Raw genomic sequence first — 12,179 nt, forward strand, 5'->3', positions numbered from 1 at the left:
ACATTAGTAAGTGTTATGAAACACAGTAGTACATTAAATGGAAATAATTTGATGTACTGATAAAATAAAAGCATATCTGTATCTATAGTTCTATTAAAAAAATACATATATAAGTGAAGTAAATTAAAGTACTAAATCTTTTAAATTTTGGTACTATTCATCTACTTACGTTTACTAAATCTTTTATATGGTACTATTCATCTACTCACATAATAATAATAACTATTCTATCTTTTTTAACTATAAAAAATATAAATTATATTTTCTTTAGACCAAATTATATAAGACAAAGGTGAGATATATGTGAATTAATTAATGGTACACGTATGTCGAGGGTAAAATTAGGGTGTTCTTATTCTTAAGTTTAGGGGCGGACTTATGATTTTTGTCAGGTAAAAAAAAATATTGAATCGGATTTAAATAGCTAATCAAATTTAAACTCATTGACTAATTAGGTACTTGATAAAAAAACAATGCTTTAACTTATATTTTCCAATATTTTGATTTGTAATTTCTGATTCTCTAACCTGTAATTGTAATTACCAATCATAATTGAAAAAAATTATTTAAATTTTAACTCTTAATTTAACCCGAATTACAAATGAAACATCTAGAGGAGGGCAAAAAGAATTCCAGGAAGAGCAAAATCAATTGGAACGTCTCGATCTCCACTAAAACTCAAAATCTGGGGGGGGGGGGGGGGGGGGGGGGGGGTTGCCCCCCTGGAACCATGTGGATCTGCTCCTACTTAATTCATCAAGTTTTTTTATGAGTTTAATTCCAAAACCTATAAAAATGGCTTCAAACAACGAATTCAAATTGTTAAAATTGATCTACTTTATAAATGATACATTTACATAAAAACTTTAAAAACTTTCAAATTAATTTAATATACAATCAAACATTTTAAAAAAAAATTGTAAGTTTACTACATTTATCTTTTACCATTTGACTGTATAGTCAGTCTTCGTTAAAGTGGAAAAAACGTACGATGTCGTGACCAAGTGAACAGTGACCTGTGCCGTGACCAAAATGTCAAGGGGTAGTCGTGGCACACGAGTCACACCGTGTCCAAACGTAATTGGTCACGTTTCTCACATTTAACTATTTTTCATAATTTAAGTTGGTTTATTCAAGATTCACTATTTGATTAAGACCTGACAGTTCTAATTACACATGACTCGCGTGATTACGTGTCGTACTTTAACTGGATCTTTCTTATGCCGTGTTGTGACCAAAATATCAAGAAGAGGTTACGATACGAAACAATAACACATGCCGTGCTGTTCCGTGACAGAGCTGACTCCGCCGTGCCATTTTTCCCACTCTAGTCTTTGTTCTTCGACCTAATATAGAGTTTGGCTAATATAACATCAGTGTCATTTTAACTTATATAACATCAATTCTAAAATATATCAAATCGACTTTGAACGACTAATTCAAACCTTTCAAACCGATTTACATTACAAGTGATGTGTTTACATACAATTTTTTTTTATATTTTTGAGTTATTTTAATATCAAATCAAGCGGTAAAAATATTTTAAAATGAATGTATTAAAATTAACTTAAAAACTCACATTTTTAACCGCTTGACTTGATACCAAATAAACTCAAAAACTTATAAATTTTACATGTAAACACACAACTAATGAAGTATATCGGTTTGAATGGTTTGGATTCACCATTTGAACTCGATTTAATAGGTTTTGGAGTTGGTGTTATATAGACTGAAATGACACTGATGTTATATTAGCCATACTCCCTAATATATTCCAGGGGAATTATGTTGGGAGTAATAATAGAGGAATATTGATGTATTTCTATTTGAAGCCGAATCACAGGGAACTTGTTTCAGTAAAATATTCTCTGCCTGCTGCCACCCTGTGCCTACCTCTTTAGAGTTTAGGCTCTCACTAACCAATGCAAGCGCGTTTTTTAAGATAATTCATTATTCAATTTCACGCCGTACTCAAAATTAGTAATAGATAAGCTTTTGTTTTTGTTTGGACGCAACAATTGTAATCAGTCTGTACTGTAAATTTATATTTATATTTTTAAAATTCAAATAATCAGTTCAAACTATTAAATATAATCTCTATATGAAAATATACTCGTAGAATAAATTTTACTTTCAAAAATTTTTGTACTATTTTATTAAGATAGATAGAATCACTGCTTTTGAATGGTCCAAAATATTCAATTCAAATGATTTTTTTCTATCTATATAAAAATAGCAAAAAATAAAATAAATATATAAAATTTGATTTGCAATTACATTTCATATGAAAATTATGTTGAATAGTTATAATTGACTGTTTTAATATTAAAAACAGAAATATGAGTTTATTAGCACGAATTATTGTATAATATGCATATTACCGTAGCCTCACTTGAATAAACAATACCTCTATTTCGAAATTTCAATTCAAAAGAAAACTCTATTTCGAAATAAAGATTATATATTAATATTTGTCTCATCAGGTTTAGAGAGCTATCATGCCGCTTCACTGCTTTTTTAAGCGGTGAGAACTATGGGGAAATTTCACATGAAACTCTAGACAAAAAACAAGAAGAAAAAAAAGATCAGGATTTGCAGGTCGTTTCAAATGATCGGCTCTTTTCTTTCTGTCAACTAGTGACAGCAGCGTGAGGCACTTCTGTCTCGTGGATCTTGTCATCGTTTTTCAGTACTTTCATCTAATGGATTTGATCACCGCGCTTTCTTTCGACCTCGTAGGGTTTTTATTCAACAAGCAGTTCATTTTTTCTTCTCTTCTCTCGAACTCTTCTTTCCTTCGTTGGCAATGAAAGAGTGGATGGAACGAGCTGTACATATAGTTATGTAATTTCTATGTTGTTGTATGATTTGGCTTGTATTGGTGTTTGTTGCGTGCTCACTTTCTTCTGCTCCTCCCCCCTCTCTTCTTTCTGACTCTCACACTGGCAGCTCTACATTGAGACCTTTGTCTCTGTCCGGTTGATTCAATTCCTGGTCATGTTTGATTCAGTGCCTTCGTTGGGACTTCTGAGTAGTGACTCTCTCGGTTTAATTCATTCAATTTCCGATCCGATTTAATTCAGTGCATTCTACGATAAAATTGTCAGCAGGACAATCTTCGCAATCGGTAGATTCCTATCATTTTTATTAAGCAAGGATGATCAAATTTGTGTCCACATGATATACATACATTAATACGTTTTTAATTTATTTACAGCTGTATACTTTTTAAAATACTTGTTGTCTCATCTTATGTAATAGCTACTTAATTTGTAAAATTTAGAAATCTATTTGTATTTGAGGATATGTCCGAAATAAATGGCGGAGATAGAGAGCAATAACAAGTGGAGGATGGAATGTGTAGTCATAAATTGTCTTATTTTACGAACTCTTGATGTAATTTTTCGGCTGATGATCCAAAATAAAAATTGCAATGTTGGCAATTTAAAATAAACTCGTGCCGGAACGACCCATTATTATGTCTGTGCGCGTGATTATTTATTTATTTGGCTGAAGTCAGGGACAACACGGACACATACACTAACAAACGAGATGATCTGACACCACTATCCGATAATATACTTCCTTCAGCAAAAGAGATTTTTTAAATCAACTTGTCAGGAAATAGATTGATGTTTATTTATTATTTCTAAATAAGAAAGATCGAACCATTGATTTGATTCAGGATAGGATGGACCGAATCAATTGCATAGTCACTTCTTAGTCACATCTGTACATAACTAAAGCAACAGTCAGAGATGTCGGCCACTGGGCCACGGACTCAAATTTGAGACTGCCGACTGGTAACTGGTGAGAGACTGAGAGCACATTTCAGAGACGAAATATAATGAGTTGCTTCAACTTGGGAAATGCTCTACATCGCAACCTTTGTCCCCCCTACGGCCCTACATTCCATGATATTCTTATGATAAATAAGAGTAAGGCTTGGGTGCTATGGATAGCATAAGGCTATCCCGTGCTACGGTCTCAAAAATCTATTGTATAATCTTCAAATTTTGATTTAAATAGCTTAATAAATTAGTTATATAATAAACTTCCAGAGTACTAATTTTTACTATTTTTGAATTTTTTTTTACTATTTATTATGATTTATGAAAGATAGCCAAAATGATCTAAATTTTCTTTTATTTTCCTATTCATTTTTGGCTCTTTCATAAATCATAATAAATAGTAAAAAAATTTAAAAAATAGTAAAAATTAGTATTCTACAAGTTTATTATATAACCAATTTATTGAGCTATTTAAATCAAAGTTTAAAAGTTATACGATAAGTTTATTATAAGTTTAAAAGTTTAAAAGTTTAAAAGTTATATGATAAATAAGAGCAAGACTTGGGTGCTATGGATAGCATAAGGCTATCCCGTGCTACGGTCTCAAAAATCTATCGTATAATCTTCAAATTTCAATTTAAATAGCTTAATAAATTAGTTATATAATAGTAAAAAAAATTATTATTTTTGAAATTTTTTTTACTATGGAAATACCTTAAATCCCATGCTTCAACTTGCAGAGTACTAATTTTATTATTTTTGAAATTTTTTTACTATTTATTATGATTTATGAAAAATGGCCAAAATGACATAAATTTTATTTTATTTTCCTATTCATTTTTGGTTATCTTTCATAAATCATAATAAATAGTAAAAATTAGTATTCTACAAGTTTATTATATAACCAATTTATTGAGCTATTTAAATCGAAGTTTGAAAGTTATACGATAAGTTTTTGAGACCGTAGCACGGAATGGCCTTATGCTATCCAGAGTACCCAAGCCTTACTCGATAAATAAATTGCTCTTTCCCTTACATTGAATACAATACTCCAATTTAAAAACCATAAATAAGAAATAATATTTTACCTTTTTTTTTCTTAAAACCGAAATTGCATTTCGGTTCCGAAATTTTTTTTTTTTGGGACTGAAATGTCATTCCGGTCCGAGGTGTTTTCACAAGTTTTACTATTAATTTTTTATCGAAATCTGTAAAAATGGCTAGGACCGAAATGCCATTTCGGTTTGGTTCTTATGATTTTCGTAAAAAAAAACAATCAAGTTAGTTTGGTAAAATATTGTTTCTTATTTATAGTTTTTTAAAAAACTTCCCTTCAATCATATCATTTCAAGCTTTTTATATTTTCAATAGATGATTTCACAACCACATTAAAGGCGAATTGATGCACTTCTATTCTTCTAAGCATGTTGATCAGTTTATTTGAAATTAAGTTCAATATTAAATTCATTTCATATTCCGACAGAACATTCAGAAAGTTATATGTGTCCGATTCTAAACAAATGGAGTAGTGCAGTAAATTTCTTTGTGAAATTGACTATTTTTTTTTTAATAAAAATTAGAGAACTTATTTAATTTATTTCTGTATCGATGAGAAATTAAAATTACTTGTAAATGTGAATTGCTGTTGTGTTTTCGGCCCTCCTCCGTCTCTATTATTAAATGTCATGCACGCGTTACCCGTTGCATAGGGAATTAATGCCTAGATTCTCTAATTGTTGTTATTACGCGTAAAATAGCTAGCTTAATATAGATATTTGAGTGGGGCTACAATAATGGAATCAAATCATCTGCCCATAAAATTCCTGCACACAAGTTCAATCCATCTAATAATTTCATACTTGTTTTTATCTGAGTATATTTGGTTACAATATTAGAATGGTTAGAATATCAAAATTGGTGTTTGTCTTATTGGAATAGTTTGTTCCAATTTTTTGTGAGAGTAACTTGTTCTAATAAGACAAATAAGTTTGAATCCCTATTCTAGCTATTCTAACTCAATCAAACACTGAATAGCTTGTTCTCAAAAATAGTCTATTCTCATTGTAACCAACATACCCTTGAACGGTCATATTTAAATGTTGATTGTATTTTTTTTTTTCAAAACTCAAATACTTTTCATTCTTTAATTGTAACAGTTCAGATCGGAGAAGACATAAAATGGATGGATAAATTGACCCTGTGTGCAGGAATTTTATGCCCACAGAAGAGTAGGAGATTTGGTTCCTACAATAATATGCATAGTACAGATTGATTCGTACCATTGATTGATGTATCTATTTTTAGAGTTCAAACAGTCAATCTAAACCGTTCAACGTAATCTCCATATGAAAATTACTTGTATTTAAAGCCGTTAGTTTAAAAAAAAAATACTTGTAAATCAAATTTATATATTTTATTATTTTTTTAGATACACATAATATTATTTGATATAAACATTATAAACCATTCAAAAGTAGTTATTTTATACCCATCTAAAAAAACAATAAATAAAGTACAAAAAATATCAGTCAACAAGAACATTTTATATAAAAATTGTGATAAACAGTTCTGATCGCCTATTTAAACTTTAAATCTTTAAATCGAAAGCATTGAGACCAATCAACGGAGGGATTTGAATACAATTCACTAAGGGGGAATTTCATGCATCCCCCTAAAAAACTTCAATATAAAATAATAAAATTTACTAAACAATATCAATTAAATAAATATGACCATTATACCCCTCCTCTCTCCTCTCTCCCTCTCTCTCTCTACCCGTCCGCTCCAATTCCTGGGCGCCCAAAAAATCGCCCAAAAAAATCTTAGCGACAATTAGTAAATGCAAGCACCTGCACTCCATGTTTTACCAGCAAATCTTATTACATACTAATTAAAACCTTCTGATTACTCTATCTAAAAATACTCCTTGATGGTCCTTGCATCCAGCTGGAGGTGTGATACTGAGCTTGACGGGTGCGTACTGGCCCTGACTGACCCGTTATACTGCATGATGTTACCTATTTCAATGAAGAGAATACATGCAACACAAATCAATTAGAAAGGATAATATCAATAATATTAATAATAAGAAGAAGAAAACATTCATTTCTTCAAACTTGAAAGCAAGAAAACATTTTAGTAGTTTTATTTTAATTGAATTTGATATCAGTATGTACATAGCATGTGATACTGGACGTAATATCAGTTCAGTTTGGGATAACAAGTTTATATGCAATAATCAGGATTAGAAGGTAACATACGCTTCCTCTATATATATAATCAAAATTCACAGAATTAATATAATAATCTTACAAGACTGAATGAACTTGTAAAAATTTGAAGCCAGTTGAATTTCAGATTTATTTCCTAAGCATATCAATTGCTTGTACCAGATTTAAGGCATAATCTGCTTCATAGCAAGAGAATTGCTCATTCCACCTTGGATTAGTGACATGGTTATACTGGTACTAGCAATTTGACATATTCATATGATTCTGACACTCGGGATTGGAATCGGAATCGGGTTCTTGACCGTGGAAAACTCGCATGGGCGTGAGACTCGGGTGAAACTCGGATCGGATTCGACTCTGCCGAGTTTACAAAACCATGCATATTCAGTCATCGTCAACTAGTTTTTATGATTAAAATATCAATTACTTGTTCCATTCTAAAGTTTCAACTGAAAATATATTTAGACAACTTAGCGACAGAAAATTGTGGTACTCGGTATCTCAAATTTGTGACAATATCCGCTTGAGGTACATTTATAGCAAGCAATTCAGATTTATTAAAATTCATTTTCAATCCTGATAATTTTTCAAATCAAATCCATTCAGAGCAGATAAGCAACTATCTTTTTCTCATATCAGCTTGTCAAAATAACAAGGTGCTCAAACTTTGATGAGGAACCAAATTTATAGTGCAAAAGGACATCTTGTGAACAGAGAAAACTCACAGATTTATAATTGGTGCCAGGTTATTGACGCCAGGTTCTTTTGGCGCTTGAAATTGGAGCAGACGGGTAGAGAGAATAGAGAAAGAAGGGAGGGGTATAATGGTTATATTTATTTAATTGATATTGTTTAGTAAATTTTAAGTATTAAATTTTATTATTTTATTGTTTTTGAATAAATATGTGAGTTTCTATTATTTTGAAAGGTAATTATGTTATTATAAACTTTTGAGGGGGATACGTGAAATTCCCCCATTCATTAAAGCAGCATTGTAATAGTTGTTGAGGCGGGGGATTGTTCACATGGATGTTTTGGAATATAGAATTATACTAGTCAATTTCTCCAATTATTTTAGAAAAAGAAAAAGAAAAAGAATATATATATATATAGAGTTAGGCTGGGTGCTATGGATAGCATAGTGGCCTCTATGCTACGGCTCAATATTCGAGTTTTCAAAATCCAAACGGTCGATCCGAACCGTTCATCTTATTCTCCATATTAATATCTGCTTGGAGACCAAATTTTATAATTTTCTGAATTTTTTTACTATTCATTAAGCCACTTTGAAAATCGCTAATCCAACGGTTTTACTGTTTTGTGCAGCCACCGTTGGATCAACAATTTTGTAAAATACTTAATAAATAGTAAAAAAATTCAGAAAAATGTAAAATTTGGTCTCCAAGCAGATATTAATATGGAGAATAAGATGAACGGTTCGGATCGACCGTTTGGATTTTGAAAACTCGAATATTGAGCCGTAGCATAGAGGCCACTATGCTATCCATAGCACCCAGCCTAACTCTATATATATATATATATATATATATATATATTTTTTAATTCTGAAACAAGAGAATTAGACATAAAAAATTTAGGGTAGCTGGCTGAGACTCCCAACATCAAGTAACTGCCACAAGAATAGGAATTCACATCCCCTCAGGTTACCTGACCGAGTACAATTAAATCCGACGGCCCAAGATTGAAATTTTTAACTTGGCACAAATCTCAAAACACAAATAATAATGCCTATTGACCTATGTTATGGATTCGTATTTTTATTTTCAAATTTCAAAACATGATTTTTATGTGAAAATATATTTAGAGACTGAATTTTATATATTTTAAATATTTTTACTCCTTTTTAAGATTAGTAGAAAATAACCACTTTTGATGGTTAAATTTTTTTAAATCAAATGATTTTCTAAGAAAAAAGTAAAAGAAAATATGAAAAACGTTAAAGTCAGTCTTCGGGTGCATTTTCATATGGACATCATGTTTAACTAGTTGGATCGATTTCTTGAACTTTAATTACTACATCTTTAATTTACTTTTCAATCAAAATAATATATTTAAGATATAAAATAAAAATGCAGTCTGATATATTCTAAAATTAACCTTCTAGAAAAAAAATAATCTCTAAGAAAAAGGTTAACATCAAAAATTGAGAAATAAATCTGCTGTTATTCAAGGCCCTGTTATTTTTTTTTTCCAGTCATTTAAATTTTCTCATGTGAAGATCTCAACAAAGATACGATATCAAACACGAATTTCAATAAAGTTGAACGGCTAGAGGTTGTTATCTCAAAGGAATAACAGCAGATTTATTTCTCAAAATATGACTTAAAACGGTTACCTACCATCATAAATGAGAAAGAAAACATAGCTTTCTTTGTTAGGTCTTGGTACGTAGGATGATATAAATCATAAATGTAATGTGTAATGAATGAAAGTCAATATTGTCGTTTTTTTGCACGTACACCTTACATATGGGTGGTATTGTTAATGCTATACAAATAATTCTTTTAAAAATCATTTTGTTATTGACTTGTACGATTAAATTTAATGCTTTAAATGTAATAGGTATTATATCGCTATCAGTTATTAATTGTGATATTTGAATTATTAAAAAAAATTGTGGTCTCACTATTAATATATTAACTCTTCAAATATATAATATGAGTAAGACTATGTTACTATGTATAATGAGGATTGGTCCATAATTACAGATCAATATTTTAGTTTTCAAAGTCTCATAATCAATTCAAACTATTCAACATTTTCACATGAAAATGTATTCGCAGACTATAATTTGATACTTTTTTGCTATTTTTTTAAATAGATAGAAAATCACTCCTAATCTTTAGATGAAGTGATTTTTTTACTTTAGATAGTAAAATATTTATGAAAATTATAAAATTATTATTTGAAGGTATATTTTCATATGAAAATCACATTGAATAGTTAAGATGGACTAGTAATCTGGACTTTAATAACAACAATATTGATTCGTAGTACGGACCAATCTATGTTATGTATAGTTCCATAGTCTCACTCATATATACCACATGGCGTATATATATGTTACAGTAATAGATTTGAAATGTCTTATTATTTTCGTTCTCCAATCATATCTCACATTTTTATGTCTGTTTTCAAAATCCAAACAGTTGATCTGAACCGCTCAATATGATCTCCAAATTAAAATGTGCTTAAAGAACAAATTTATATTTTAATATTTTTTTCACAAACATTTTAGATAGTTATAAAATCACTATTTGTAAAATGGCTCATAATCTTATAGAAAATAGTGATTCTGTACCTATATCAAAAAATACAAATTTTCTTACAAAAATATAAAATTTAATCTTCAAAGTTTCAAGCAAATTTTAATATGAAAATCATATTGAGGTATAATTTTTTTTAACCCTACTCTTAAATGTTATTATAGATGTCATGGGGTCTGGGCCCACTATCAGGTGGGGACAAACAAGGGTGGATCCAATTTTTTTGTCAAGAGCATATAAAATAGCGAATCATATTTAAATAGTTAACCGGAGTATAAGACAATGCTCTAATTCCTATCTCTAATGTTCTGACCTGTAAAAATCTAACTACCAATCTGAATTCAACAAAATTATTGTAATTTTAACTTTAAATTTAATTCAAATTATATACTAATATTTTAAAAAAAAATTAATCCAAACAAATAAATCTCTAAAAAAATTTAAAATTCAGAAAAGACAATTGCCTTCCGACTCGACTTGGGTCCGTCCAAAGTGCTGTTGTATTTTCTATATTTATTTCAACTTAATTTCAATATGCAGCAAGACCTAATTCTATAATTTCATATATACCTATAACCGAGATGATATTAAACATATTTAATAATTTCAATTAATTAATTAATTTAGTATTATGGGCGTTTTCGTTTTTTGATGTTTTATTAGTGAATCAAATTTACAATTTACAATAACGGGTGGATAATATAACATGCCAATTTCCGAAAACTTTATTAATACCATTTAAAAAAAAACACCTCTGAAATTGAAGAATTTCAAAAATACAAGGGCTGCCAATTTAATCTGCGGTTTCATTCTTGGGTGCCACAGATTGAATTGAAGGCCACCAAAAACCTAAATATAAGTATATTCCAGGGCCTCCAATTCAATATGTGCTCCACAAGAATGAAGCCGCAAATTGAATTGACGATCTTGGTATTTTTCAAATTCCGCATAAAACGCAGTTTTTTCATTTTTTTTTTTTTTTAGAATATGGTATAAATAAAAATTTCGGTGCCAATTCACCGCACATGATACAGGAATCTTGTGATGGATGTGAAACCAAGAAGAGCCAAAAATAGATCAGACAGCGCATCCGCCTATTCGGCTGTATTCGAGTTTGTTAAAGAGTCTATTAAAATACAAGAGGTGATATTTTTGGGATGAATTGTTTGTTGGTTCTATCCTATCCGAGTTTGGGAACAGCACAAAGTGTGTAAATTTAATAAACTTTTATATACCAGAATAGCAAACATCATTGTCTGGCTTAAACTGCTTGAACTGATAATGGCGTTTGGTAGAGGTTCAGGGGTAAAGATTTTTAACAGATTAGGTTTGGCTCCATGCAGCGCACTGACTATAGTATCAAAACAGGGTTGCACATGGTTTGTGCGCTGCATGAAGTCAAAACTGCTCTGTTAAAATCTTTACCCAAGTTCAGTCCCGAAACAGGGTTGCACATGGTTTGTGCGCTGCATGAAGTCAAAACTGCTCTGTTAAAATCTTTACCCAAGTTCAGTCCCGTTCAATTTAGCATAGTTTGTAGATGAATATTACCATAAAAAATATTAACTTACACACTAGTGAACTGATAAAATTGAACCTGTACCAATCTTTTAAGAAATCCAATTCCACAATTATCCCTCTCTCCACCCAATAGAATAATTTCTTTTCACGGTTTGAATAAGGGTTATAAACTTGTAATGTAATAGAGGTAAATTTTTACTACAAAACTCAATATGAATGTCTCTGTTTTTAAAGTTTAAACAATCGATCTGATCCATTGTACATGACCATTATATGAAAATGTACTCGTAAATAAAAAATTACAATTTTTACAATTTTTTTTAGTAGTTTTTTTAAAATAGGTATCATTT

At 30.1% G+C, this 12,179-nt stretch overlaps 1 protein-coding gene across 1 annotated transcript in view; it reads right to left on the reverse strand.

Moving 5' to 3' along the window:
* The window catches only part of LOC144574318 (subtilisin-like protease SBT1.7), a 53,932-nt gene that overhangs the window by 3,094 nt on the left and 38,659 nt on the right, over nucleotides 1–12,179 (reverse strand). The window lies entirely within an intron of this gene.

This window comes from Carex rostrata, chromosome 22 (genome assembly GCF_964058835.1).
Source record: "Carex rostrata chromosome 22, lpCarRost1.2, whole genome shotgun sequence".
In the NCBI taxonomy this organism is placed as follows: domain Eukaryota; kingdom Viridiplantae; phylum Streptophyta; class Magnoliopsida; order Poales; family Cyperaceae; genus Carex; species Carex rostrata.